Raw genomic sequence first — 14549 nt, 5'->3', positions numbered from 1 at the left:
AACCTAAACATTACTTAGTTTAATTAGAAATGAGAAAACTAATTGAAAGACTAATATGTCGTCTATCAAGTTCAATGGGGAGATACCTTGTTTTGGGCATAAGAGCATATGACTCTAGAAGATAGAGACATAGATGTGATTGACTGGACTGACAGTACATCAAACAGGACCTAACCAGAATAGATCTTGAATCTGTTTATGGATTTATTCACATGTGATGTTCATAGTGTGACATACGTAAATCCTAAATGGATGGCAGACTATGTATGCGTGACTCACACACTTTGATGTAAGTAAAAGCCTGAATTCAAATAGATAAGGAACCGAAAACTGATGTGTTGGGTGTACGACTTCTATAGTATGTAGCGTCTTTCACAACAGTAGAATTCATAGCCCACAACATGGGTAAATGTTATCCTCTCATTGGCATTACATGGTTGATGAAAAGTAAATGTGGCCATGGGTCATCTGTGTTTTTTATAGATGACTTGATCACTATTTGATAGTGATTGACTTTTCTTGAAAGAATATGTAATTGTTACCATGAGATAAAATAGGATCTTATTGAGAAAACGAATATTATCCTAAAGAGATGAAGGATATCCTATGAAGGTAACACATTTATGACAAGGTTATTAGATGAGCACTGGGTAGTGGCTTTCGTAATGGTATGTTGTTGAGCAGAGCTCAGTCACGATACTATAATGGAATGAGTTCGTGACTAAATGAGTTTATAATTAATAGGTGAAAATCTATAATTTAATTGTAAATCAGTTGAGCCTCAACTACATATGTTCAATCAGTCCTTCCTAGTTCGTTGAGACCAAAAATGAATTGCGTGTTTGAATAAAAATGAACGAAATGAATAGAAAATGAGAAATGGGAAACGAGAAACATTCAGGAATGGTTATGGCTTTCTCCGAAATGGAGAAATGAAATCATTTGGAAATGAAAATGGTTTCCAAAAATGGAAATAAAAATGAAAATGGAAATTTGAAATCCTATATAGGATTACTTAGAAAATGATGGAAGAATGAGTTTATGTTTTTGGACTATTTTGAAGCCCAAAAATGAAAATAAACCATTCGGTCTAAGTAGGATTTTGTTTTGTTTTTATTTAAAATAAACTTCTACAACTCTACAAGGGTTATACATTCTCTTCCTATAAATAGATGGCACTGGTAGAGTTATTAAAACAACTGTTGGGAGGTTGTTATTTTGCCAAAAAATAGAGAGAATTTATTCTTAATTTATAAACATATTTTTTAAAATAACAATTTTATTGATTTCTTTTAAAGAAGAGAGAATTTTCGTTTTTACCCTAAAAGGAAAACTCATTCTAGTTCTATGTTTTGATTCAATCAGTTCGGGTCCACACTCAAAGCAATTCGTAGTACGAGAATAGTAGAGAAGATCGTTTGGTTGAAAAACAAAATATATCAAGGATCTGTTTAACCAAAAATACACGTACAAATTTGATTAAGTTTTATTGTTATAAAAAACAAAAAAATGGGTTGGTTTCCAAAATTTTAATTTTCCGTTGTACAAGAAAACCATTTTCAAACTGAGTTTTTTCCAACAATTGGTACCATAGCTAGGTTGTGCTATGTTTATGGAGTAAACCGAGATGAAATCTTTCTCTTTATTTTGTTTGATTAATATTTGATAAGATGTGACATTATTGTAATTATTCGAATGTTTAGGGGAATGTATTTGCATGAATGCAATATTATATATTTGTTATATAATTATTATTATTTTTTCAAGGTTGGGGTTCTTAGGAAATAAACCATGGACTATCATCTCAGGTAGGATTATTTTTTATTTATAGAATTCTTATGAGCTGGAAATGGACATAAGACATAAATGTGCTTTTTTTTCCAAAAAAGAGTCCATGACGAGGAAAAGATGGAGTGATGGTGGTCAGACACAAGAAATGTCTGAAAAACTATGTAATTTTTGTTTTTCATTTATTTTCTAGAAATAGAACCATGAAAACTTTGGCTAAAAATTTTATTTTATTACCCATCTCTTTATGTGTATATATATCTGTTTAATAATTATTTACTATATAATTGTAATATATGTGTATGAGATGATCAATGATTGATCTATCAAATACAAGAAGTGTGGTAGTGAGAAAATACAAGTGTTGTATTGTTCCATTCACTTATTAGGTTATTAGATTACTGTGAGAAGTGTGGTAATGGGAAGGTGCATGTCTAGGATTGGATCTGACAAGGAAAGCCTTAGTTTTTAAGCGGTCAAATATGACTCACCACCCTTTCTTGGGATCCTACGTAGTGCACGGGTCATTGATGGTCACTAAGCTAACTATAAATACAACTAAGGCAAGCACACCTATCGAACAATAGTATAGCTATGGTGTGTAATACCCAATTTTAGCCCGGGCTCACATATGGAAAATAATTTTTGAGGATATGCAATCTTAGATATGATATGCAATCCAAGATATGATATATGCAATCTTAGATATGATATGCAATCTTAGATATGATATATAATCTTAGATATGATATGCAATCTTAGAATATATGATTTTGTAATCTTAGAGATTTAATTTGTAGATACCCTTTAATCTCAGCCGCTGATGTAACTGATTTGTACCGTTAGATTTGGGGAGGCTCAGCTATAAATAGAGGCCTCTCCCTTCATTGTAAAAAAAAAGGAGGAAAGGGAGGAATAAAAAAAGAGAACGATTGGCAGTTTTTTAAAGGTGGCTTACTATTTTTTTCGTTCGATTATTTTTTACTTATTTACGATTTTAAAAAAAAGGAGAAGGTGATACCAACGCGAATTTTATTTATTAATTTTTTTAGCCCCTTCGCCTTTTAATGTGTTTGTAATTAAGTTTTTTTTAATTTACCCTTTTATTTATTTTAAATTCCAATTTGATCCATTTGAACGGCGTCGTTTTAGAGGAGAAGGGAAAATTTCCCTTCCAGCCCCTCTATGTAATTCGCGCGTTCAAATTAGTCCTTTTACTTTTATTTATTTGCGGATTTACCCCAGATATTTTAATTGCAATTCAATTTAGTTTTTTTATGTTCTTTTTATTTATTTTATTAATTAATAGTGTAATTATTATTATTATTTTCATTTTTTAAAAAATCTATATATGTATATTTTTATGAACATACTTATTTTTTCCAGCTAGTATTTTTCTCATATATATATGTATATATACGTATATTTATTTTTTTAAAAATTAATTTTGATAATGTACTCATCATTTAATTTTTTTTATTTATGTATATTCCTTTTATATGTACATGTATATTTTTTTAACGAATATTTTCCTATATTTTTTAAAGAATATTTTCATATTTATATGTATATATTTACGTTTTTTTAAATGATTAAATACTCATTTTTTCTTTTTTAAAATATACCTATTTTTTATTATTTTATATATGTACGTATAATTATATTTTTTTCTTTATTTGCATAAGTATATTATGTATTGTATTTATATATAAATTCTATAACCCAAAATTTTATTTGTAAATTATATATATATTTTTAATCTTCATAATTTTCATTTGTATATTATATGTCTTCTGATCTTTATTTATTTTGTTTGCTTTCCCATTCGTTGTATAATTGTGTTTACATTTAATATTTTGCATGTCATGGATTACTATTTTTTTATTTCGTTTATTCATTTTTTACATTATTTTTATGTCATTAATGTATTTATTATTTTTGTTATTATTATAGCATTTGTATGTATAAAATCACATTACATCATTTTTTACTCAAATTTAAAGATAGAAATTTTTTTAAAATTGAGATAATGTTCGTATTTAGGATTTTTAAGGGAATTGAGCCCTAACGTATTGGGTTCCTATTTTCTTCGTTAAATCCGACAATCGAGCATTTCTCTTCAATCAAAAAAATAAAAACTCATTATTGGGAATTCAACACGTTGTGTCCTAACGTATTGGATGTGACGCATTGATTTCTCGAAATGAAGATTTTTTAAAAAATAATAAAGGAAATATTCCGAGTTTGGGATTTTAAAGGAATTGTGCCCTAATGTATTGGGTGTGATTTCTTAAATCTTGGATAAGTGAATGTTCTTTTAAAGTAAAGGAAATATTTCGAGTTGGGATTCTAGAGGAATCGTGCCCTAACGTATTGAGTGTGATTTCTTAAATCTTGGATAAGTGGATGTTCTTTTAAAGTTTTATTGTACAAGTATTTTGGCCCAATTCATTTTGGGGAAAATTAGAATGCTGTGCCCTAACGCATTGAGTGTGGTATCTTCTTTCTCTGAAATAATAAGGGTTTTAATACGTAACCTTTTAAGTTTTGCTAATGATTACGTTTTTTTCCAAATTCTCGACCTTAAGATTCTAATTAATTAACTAGGTACCAATTTTGGGCGTTACGAGGGTGCTAATCCTTTCTCGTACGTAACTGACTCCCGAATCCGTTTTTCTAAAACTCGTAGACCAAAGCCGTTTTTTAGGTGATCCAATCACACCTCAATAAAAGATTGGTGGCGACTCCCAATTTTTGTTTTTTTAAAGTCGACAACCTAAAATTTTTATTTTTCAAAAAAATGGTTTCGACAGCTTGGCGACTCCACTGGGGACTTTTTTAAAAAAAATAAGAGAGTCGAGCCACAAAGTTAATTAACTTTTGTCTTATGGTCGAGAAAATATTTTTTTTAAAAAAAAACTCATAACATCCTTTTTCATTCCTTAAATTCTTGTTTAAATATTGTTTGCATTATGCATTTCATGAGTTGAACAATTTTGGCCCTTTTAAGTGGGAGTAAGAAGCTATGCCTTTGTGAGGTTTTTATCTCCGTGTAAGGTAGTGGATTGCTTTCGGGATACATCCGTACTTATGTCTTTGTGAGATTTTTCATCTCCGTGCAGCCATAGGGAAATGTATTCCCCTGAACTGAACTCGATCCATATGAGTCTATAATGGGTGAGGATTGAGGAATCTGTTGGTTCGGGTACCTTTACTCTAGAAGCCAAACCTCATATAATGAACCTTAGGAATCCACCCTAAGTAGAACTATACTAAACCCTAGTAGATATTCGAGTAGGAATTTTACTATTATATTATATGTCTATATGATACTGACTTTTTGTGTTTTATTTACATGTCATGGCATTTCGTCTCTTTATGCATTCATTGCATGTATTCACATTACATCATATCATATGCATTAAAGTCCACTAAAAGATTCTAATCACTCAGTTAATCTGGAAACCAATCAGCCTACTAAACACCTCTACGGTACTCGATTGAAAACTAAAGGATATGGATCAAAGGATGGAAAGACTAGAACAATTCCAAAAGGAAATGCATGAGCAACTTCAAAAGAAAATGAATGAGCAGCAAAAAATGATAGACAAAATGATAGAATCTCTAGGGAGTATGATGACTCAGTTAACTCAATGGTTCAACAAAGGAACTGATAAAGGAAAAGGCTTTGTGCTCAATAATGAAGAAGGAGACAATGAGGGACCTGTTTATCCTCCAGACTTTACCCCCCAATAAGTTGAGATATACCCGTGTATGTCCTTTGTTACCATTAATCCTCCGGGTGACGCTGCAACGCTATTGAATCTCCAAGCAGGATCAGGCTCTAACCCCGGAGCCAACTTTGTTAATCCTGCTATCCTTGATTTCGATGAGACGACTAGAAAGGAGAAAATGAATGATGAATTGCCAAAACAGCTAGAGGAAAAGTACAAATGGTTGGAAGAGAAATTTAGAGTGATGGAATGTGCAGAAGGCTACTATGGGATGGATGCTAAAGAATTGAGTCTGGTTCCGAATTTAGTGCTCCCTTACAAATTCAAAATGCCAGAGTTTGATAAATATAATGGAACTAGTAGCCCCGAAGCTCATATTACCATGTTCTGCAGATGAATGACCGGTTATGTCAATAATGACCAACTCTTGATTCATTGCTTCCAGGATAGCCTCATAGGGGCAGCATCCAAGTGGTACAATCGATTGAACCGTACCCAGATTAATTCATGGAGAGATTTGGCACAGGCATTCATAAAACAGTACAGTCATGTGACAGATATGGTTCCTGATAGAATCACCTTACAAAATTTGGAAAAGAAATCAAATGAAAGCTTCAGGCAGTATGTACAGAGGTGGAGGGAGGTCGCCGTCCAAGTTCAGCCACCGCTCTTGGAAAGGGAAATGACAATGTTATTCATAAATACATTGAAAGCTCCGTTCATCACACATATGTTAGGGAGTGCGACAAAAAGCTTTTCTGACATAATCATGAATGGTGAAATGATTGAAAGTGCCATAAGGAGCGGAAATATTGATGCTGGAGGAAATAACAGAAGGCAAGCCTCAAAAGAAAAGGGAAATGAGGTGAACAGCGTGAATACGTACGGAAAATTGATTGCTAACCAACTGGGTTCATCAAGACAAGAATTAAGTGTGAAGGCAGGTACTGAAAAGCTCCAGTTCATGCCAATTCCAATACCGTACAAGGAGCTGTATCAAAGCTTATTCAATGCGCATGTTGTTGCTCCTTTACATGTGAAGCCTCCACAGCCCCCGTATCTCAAATGGTATGATGCAAGTGCACAATGTGATTATCATGCAGGAATTACAGGGCATTCTATAGAAAGTTGCATTACCTTCAAAAAGCTAGTTGAAAAATTCATCAACATGGGTATTGTCAAGATAGATGGTTCATCTAGTACCCAGTCATGATTGAATATGAAGGGGTGTCGAGAAGTGTTCACGATGAAACAACTGAAGAAGAGACCTTGTCAGATTTTTGCCCTTATAGACTTGGGAGTGTTTTAAATAATTAGACTGCAGAAGAAGCCCCTGTAGTATTTAGAGATTACTCAGAATAATGTTTAAAACACACTTGTTGCCTTCAGCCTAGAGGCAATAAGAATTCCTTTATGAAATAGGCTCATGTCTGAACGTTGTTATTCTAATAAAATACATCTTTGCATTCATTTTTTAAGCCAATATTCTTTCATTCTTTTCAAATAATTATACTTTCATTCTTTCGGATCTTCTTCCATATTATTCCATTCATTCATAATTGTACAAATAATTATTCATACATTCTTTTGTATATTCTTTTGCAATTACTACGGGTCCTAAGATATCAATGACATGAGTGACGCTGCTACTGACTCAGAATCTCCTTCTGAGCGAGACATGTGTTTAGAGGGATCTCATAACTTTGAAGATTTCATAGATCGTAACCTATTTCTGAACCTGTTAAGGATGGTAGAACAAGTCAGAAAATGGATCTCACCTTATAAAGAATTATCAGGGTACATGACTTCTCCTTATGTGGGGCATGGAGGTCATTTGGTCGATCTCGCCAAAAGAGTCTGACGGTCATCAATTCATCTTTGTGATCGTCAATTACTTTAATAAATGTGTGGAAGCTGCTTCGTATGTCAATTTTTGAAGAATCATATGGAACGCCAAAAGGATCATATCTGACAATGTACTAAATTTGAACAACAACAAAATATCAAAAGTTTACAGTCTGTTCACGATTAATGCCATATTGCCCAAAGAAAAGATGGCAAAAAAAAACTACTCTGCTGGGGCAATGACTTTCTCTTGGGCCCATCGTGGTTTTGCCTATTGAAGACAAGATTCTGTCACTCTGAGTTTTTAGATCTAATTGAAGAGGAATGTTCAAAGTTATCCATCATGGTCAAATGCGCCAAAAGAAAATGATGCGAGCTCACAAAAAAAGGTTCGCCCTAGAGAACTCCTTGAGAGAGACCTAGTATTGAAGGGGATCTTTCCCATACAAAAAGAATTTTATCCAAGATGGGAAGGGCCTTATGTTGAAGGCCTTATCTGAAAAAGTGTTGATTTTGATTAGAAGGGATAACAAGGACGTGCCTAATCCTATGAGTTCAGATTCAATCAAAATTATTTCGAAAAAAAAAGAAAAGAAGAAAGAAAATGGAGAGGCCAAGGTGAAAACCCGCAAAGGGCGCCTTGAGACCAAAGGGGATTTGAGTTGAAAACCCGAAAAGGGCGGCTCAAATATTGATTAGAATGGGGCAAGAGGTGATCAGAGCAGTTCAAATTTTGACCAGATGGGGGCATGTGGTGATCTTGTTATACCTGAATTATCAGGAAGAGGTAGGTAACATCTTGGGGCATTGGCAGAGTACTGTGGATCTCTTAAACATATGTCAAACTCAGAAGGATCTTTAAAAATTTTGTACAGAGAAGTTCAAGCTGCGATATCTGGGGCACCCTATATTCATACTAAATTTGTTATTCTTGGAATACTTCATTTCCAAGATACACATTCCCAATCAATTTCTTTGCTATCCTTGTTTACTATTTTTGATAATCTATTCCTTTCGAGCTATGCTCAGAACCAATTGTATTCTCATCCATTGTTATACCCTTTTTACAAGCATGTTGCATTAGAATAATGATTAATGGACTAATAAAACTTTCACGAAGGAAGTTTTGCATATTACTCTAGAAGTTTCTAAATAATACAGGAGCCTGAAACATGACTATTATTTAGAACGCACCAAGTTTAAAGGTTGGAAATCTGAGAAGGAAGAGTCTAAATGAAGACTATCTCTTTGGATTTTGTTGTCAAAAACATTGATCAAACAAAATGACAGGATGTCAGATGGGTGACAAAGTTTAAATCACCAAACAATAAGAAGAGGTTTCCTTGGAGAAGAGAATCCTTCATTTGTGCGTGATCATTTGATATGACACCCTAGGAATGGTGTAGGAAACCAAAGAGTTTCGCATTCTGTATCTTCGAATTGTGATAGCAGAGGATTGAGAAAAGGCCAGATATTTTTACCCTTGGGTCACAGTAGAAGAAAGAGGGTACAAATTTTGCATCCCAATGGATTAAACTTGGAGGTTCACAGTGGGGGACAGCCTGGCTAAATGTTTCTTCAGAAAAGCCAGTAAAGCAAGAAGGCGTTGTAGCACGTCAGTCACAAAGCCTTAATAAACTTCGAGTAATGACAACCTAAGAGGGATCATTCTCGGAAAAATAAATTTTACATTCATGCAAAATTCACACATGTCTAGTTAGGAGCATTTGATGCATTTTGATCATGCCATCCTAATCATTAGGCATAGTTAGGTTCATTATACAGGTCATGTTCCACAGAGAACAGATCAGTGAAAGAGCAGATCTTGCCTTCCTGCATTGACAGTGGAGTAGATTGAAGACGGTGAATCTTATCTTTCCAAGATAGTGGGAAGCAGATTTAAGCCACCAAGCCTTGTCTCCCTCAGCAGCAGCGGAGAAGGTTGAAGATTGTAGATCTTATCTCCCTAAGCAGTAGTGGAGCAGATCGAAGACGGCGAATCTTATCTTTCCAAGATAGTGGGAAGCAGATTTAAGCCACCAGGCCTTGTCTCCCTCAGCAGCAGCGGAGAAGGTTGAAGATTGTAGATCTTATCTCCCTAAGCAGTAGTGGAGCAGATCGAAGACGGCGAATCTTATCTTTCCAAGATAGTGGGAAGCAGATTTAAGCCACCAAGCCTTGTCTCCTTCAGCAGCAACGGAGAAGGTTGAAGATTGTAGATCTTATCTCCCTAAGCAGTAGTGGACCAGATCAAAGATGGCGAATCTTATCTTTCCAAGATAGTGGGAAGCAGATTTAAGCCACCAAGCCTTGTCTCCCTCAGCAGCAACAGAGAAGGTTGAAGATTGTAGATCTTATCTCCCTAAGCAGTAGTGGAGCAGATCGAAGACGGCGAATCTTATCTTTCCAAGATAGTGGGAAGCAGATTTAAGCCACCAAGCCTTGTCTCCCTGAGCAGCAGCGGAGAAGGTTGAAGATTGTAAATCCTATCTCCCTGAAGTTGCAGTGGAGTGGATGAAAACCTCAGATCTTATCTCTCTGAAGTTGCAAAAAGCATATCGCATCTAGTCTTATCTCCTTGAAGTTGCAGTGGATCAGACTAAGTAAGCATGTCTTATCCTCCTGAAGTTGCAGTGGGCAGACTGAAGATGGCAAGTCTTATCTCCCTGAAGTTGCAGTGGAGCAGATTAAAGCCGATAATCCTATCTCCCTGAAGTTGTATTGGAGCGGATTAAAACCTCAGATCTTATCTCTCTGAAGTTGCAGAGAGCAGATCGCATCTAGTATTATCTCCTTGAAGTTGCAGTGGAGCAGACTAAGTAAGCAAGTCTTATCCTCCTGAAGTTGCAGTGGGGCAGACTGAAGATGGCAAGTCTTATCTCCCTGAAGTTGCAGTAGAGCAGATTAAAGCCGATAATCCTATCTCCCTGAAGTTGCAGTGGAGCAGATTAAAACCTCAGATCTTATCTTTCTAAAGTTGCAGAGAGCAGATCGCATCTAGTCTTATCTCCCTGAAGTTGCAGTGGAGCAGACTAAGTAAGCAAGTCCTATCCTCCTGAAGTTGCAGTGGGGCAGACTGAAGATGGCACTAATTCCTATACTTCTAAAGATGTACCAAGGTTCAGCACGGCCGGACAAAATCGGGCATTTTTAAAGTCTTTGCTTCGTCCCTGTTACACAAGAACGAGCAAAGAGGGGCAGCTGTCATACCCAATTTTTGCCCGGGCTCACATATGGAAACATAATTTTTGAGGATATGCAATATTAGATATGATATGCAATCCAAGATATGATATATGCAATCTTAGATATGATATGCAATCTTAGATATGATATATAATCTTAGATATGATATGCAATCTTAGAATATATGATTTTGTAATCTTGGAGATTTAATTTGTAGATACCCTTTAATCTCAGCCGTTGATGTAACTGATTTGTACCGTTGGATTTGGGAAGGCTCAGCTATAAATAGAGGCCTCTCCCTTCATTGTAAAAAAAAAAGGAGGAAAGGGAGGAATAAAAAAAGAGAACGATTGGCAGTTTTTTAAAGGTGGCTTACTATTTTTTTCGTTCGATTATTTTTTACTTATTTACGATTTAAAAAAAAAAGGAGAAGGTGATACCACTGCGAATTTTATTTATTTATTTTTTATTTAGCCCCTTCGCCTTTTAATGTTTTTGTAATTAAGTTTTTTTTTTTAATTTACCCTTTTATTTATTTTAAATTCCAATTTGATCCATTTGAACGACGCCGTTTTAGAGGAGAAGGGAAAATTTCCCTTCTAGCCCTTCTATGTAATTCGCGCGTTCAAATTAGTCCTTTTACTTTTATTTATTTACGGATTTACCCCAGATATTTTAATTGCAATTCAATTTAGTTTTTTTATGTTCTTTTTATTTATTTTATTAATTAATAGTGTAATTATTATTATTATTTTCATTTTTTAAAAAATCTATATATGTATATTTTTATGAACATACTTATTTTTTTCAGCTAATATTTTTCTCATATTTGTATATATATATGTATATATACGTATATTTATTTTTTAAAAAATTAATTTTGATAATGTACTCATTATTTAATTTTTTATTTATGTATATTCCTTTTATATGTACATGTATATTTTTTTAACGAATATTTTCCTATATTTTTTTAAAGAATATTTTCATATTTATATGTATATATTTAAATTTTTTTAAATGATTAAATACTCAATTTTTCTTTTTTAAAATATACCTATTTTTTATTATTTTATATATGTACGTATAATTATATTTTTTTCTTTATTTGCATAAGTATATTATGTATTGTATTTATATATAAATTCTATAACCCAAAATTTTATTTGTAAAATATATATATTTTTAATCTTCATAATTTTCATGTGTATATTATATGTCTTCTGATCTTTATTTATTTTGTTTGCTTTCCCATTCGTTGTATAATTGTGTTTACATTTAATATTTTGCATGTCATGGATTACTATTTTTTTATTTCATTTATTCATTTGTTTACATTTTTTTATGTCATTAATGTATTTATTATTGTTGTTGTTATTATTATAGCATTTGTATGTATAAAATCACATTACATCATTTTTTACTCAAATTTAAAGATAGAAATTTTTTTAAAATTGAGATAATGTTCGTATTTAGGATTTTCAAGGGAATTGAGCCCTAACATATTGGGTTCCGATTTTCTTCATTAAATCTGACAATCGAGCATTTCTCTTCAATCAAAAAATAAAAACTCATTATTGGGAATTCAACACGTTGTGTCCTAACGTATTGGATGTGACGCATTGATTTCTCGAAATGAAGATTTTTTTTAAAAAATAATAAAGGAAATATTCCGAGGTTGGGATTTTAAAGGAATTGTGCCCTAACGTATTGGGTGTGATTTCTTAAATCTTGGATAAGTGGATGTTCTTTTAAAGTAAAGGAAATATTCCGAGTTTAGGATTCTAGAGGAATCGTGCCCTAACGTATTGGGTGTGATTTCTTAAATCTTGGATAAGTGGATGTTCTTTTAAAGTTTTATTGTACAAGTAGTTTGGCCCAATTCATTTTGGGGAAAATTAGAATGCTGTACCCTAACACATTGGGTGTGGTATCTTCTTTCTCTGAAATAATAAGGGTCTTAATACGTAACCTTTTAAGTTTTGCTAAGGATTACGTTTTTTTCCCAATTCTTGACCTTAAGACACTAATTAATTAACTAGGTACCAATTTTGGGCGTTACGAGGGTGCTAATCCTTCCTCGTACATAACTGACTCCCGAATCCGTTTTTCTAAAACTCGTAGACCAAAGCCGTTTTTTAGGTGATCCAATCACACCTCAATAAAATATTAGTGGCGACTCCCAATTTTTGTTTTTTTTAAAGTCGACAACCTAAAATTTTTATTTTTCAAAAAAATGGTTTCAACATGGTGAATAAGAAATATCGTATCCATGAGGACTAAAAGTACTAGTAATTATTATTTTTGATTATTTAGCTGACAAATTGGAGTGATTGTATTTTAATCTAAAATTATTAAACTAATTTAACTAAGAACGCAATAGAGAATAAAATAGGGAAATAATCAAAGATAACCAATGAGATAGACAATACCCAGTAAAGAATTCACCTAGACTTCACCTATTACTATGAATCTGAATGAAATGATTTATTCACTTGTGTCTTGATCCGTAGTTGATCCGTAGAAATCCCTAAATTATGTTAATATCTCTTTAGAGAGTAAAAACAACTAACTCTAGGTTGATTAATTGAAATCTCTTTCTAATTAAAACCCCTATTGTCTTATTAACTCGATTATTAGATTTGACTCTAATCCGGTAGATTTATGTCGTCCTATTTCTAGACTTACATGCAACTCCACTCAATTATGCTAGATTTTTTCTTAAACAGGGACTTTTGCTCTACTAAAATAGGCACATTAAACATGAATTAATATCCTGGAAGTATTAAAACAAGAAATAAGCATACATAATTGAGAACAAGAATAAAGTATTTATCATGTAAACATAGGTTTCATCCTCCCTAGGTATCTAGGAAATTCATTCATAATCCTGAATGAAAACATCTCAAAGTCAGAATAACCATAAGACATAAAGAAACTCAACAAAACTTCAAAAGAAATTAAAAGGAGACATTTGATCTTAATGAAGATTCGTTTCTGAGTTGATTCTGATGGTATTCTTTGAGTGTTTTATTCGATCTTCTCTGGTTACCCTCTTATGTCTTCTTCTAATGCTTATGTCTTCTTCTAATGGGTATTTATAGACTTTAGAATGCTCAAAAAGCCTAAAAATTGAGTTTTCCACGTATTCGGGAAGTAGATTGTGAAATCGACATGGGCGTGTGTCTAGCCCGTGTAGCTCACATGGGCTTGTGCCCCAGCCCGTTTGTAAATGCCTAGGCAGTGTGGCTCCTGAAAATAGCTCTATTTGTCTGATTTTGGCTCGTTTTTCACTCATTTCGCTCCCAAATGCTTTCCTAAGTATATAAACATGAATTTAAAGGATTAGGAGCATCAAATTCACTAATTTACATAATTAATCATCCAAAAATGTATTAAGAATAAGATTAAAATATGTTACTTTTATAGCTTATCAAATTTCCCCACACTTAAGCGTTTACTTGTCCTCAAGAAAAATCCTCAACTTCCATTCAAATTAATATTTCTCAACTTGTAATTCCCATCAATAATGTCTCAAAATAATTCACAAATAATCATGCATTGGAAATTCAACTAAAAGAGTACTAAAGTCTCAAACAATCCAAGCTAAAATTTTTAAACACGAAAACATAGGTGTCTCCCCTTATCTAAGTAATTACCTTTAATTCAAAATTGACAACAATCAACAACCTCACTAAAGATTCACTCAAATCACTCAAAGTGTTTAAGGTTCACAAATAAGCACTCAATAGTTAAACAAGAAAGGTCATTACCATAGGCTTGTATGAAAATCAAATCTTCACCACTATAAAATGAGATGATACACAAATCAAAAGGTCTTTAAGAGGTTGGAATGGGGCTTATGTTAAGAGTGTGGATAAAGGCCAAGAAAGTTGGTTATAATCAAGATCAAATTGATAAATTACCAAACTAGTAAAAATAAACAACTGCTGAATTAAAAACAATTATATTAATCGAGAACTATTCAAGAATAAA

Source organism: Gossypium hirsutum, chromosome D11 (genome assembly GCF_007990345.1).
Source record: "Gossypium hirsutum isolate 1008001.06 chromosome D11, Gossypium_hirsutum_v2.1, whole genome shotgun sequence".
Classification (NCBI taxonomy): Eukaryota; Viridiplantae; Streptophyta; class Magnoliopsida; order Malvales; family Malvaceae; genus Gossypium; species Gossypium hirsutum.
Note: the sequence above shows the minus strand (reverse complement) of the source record.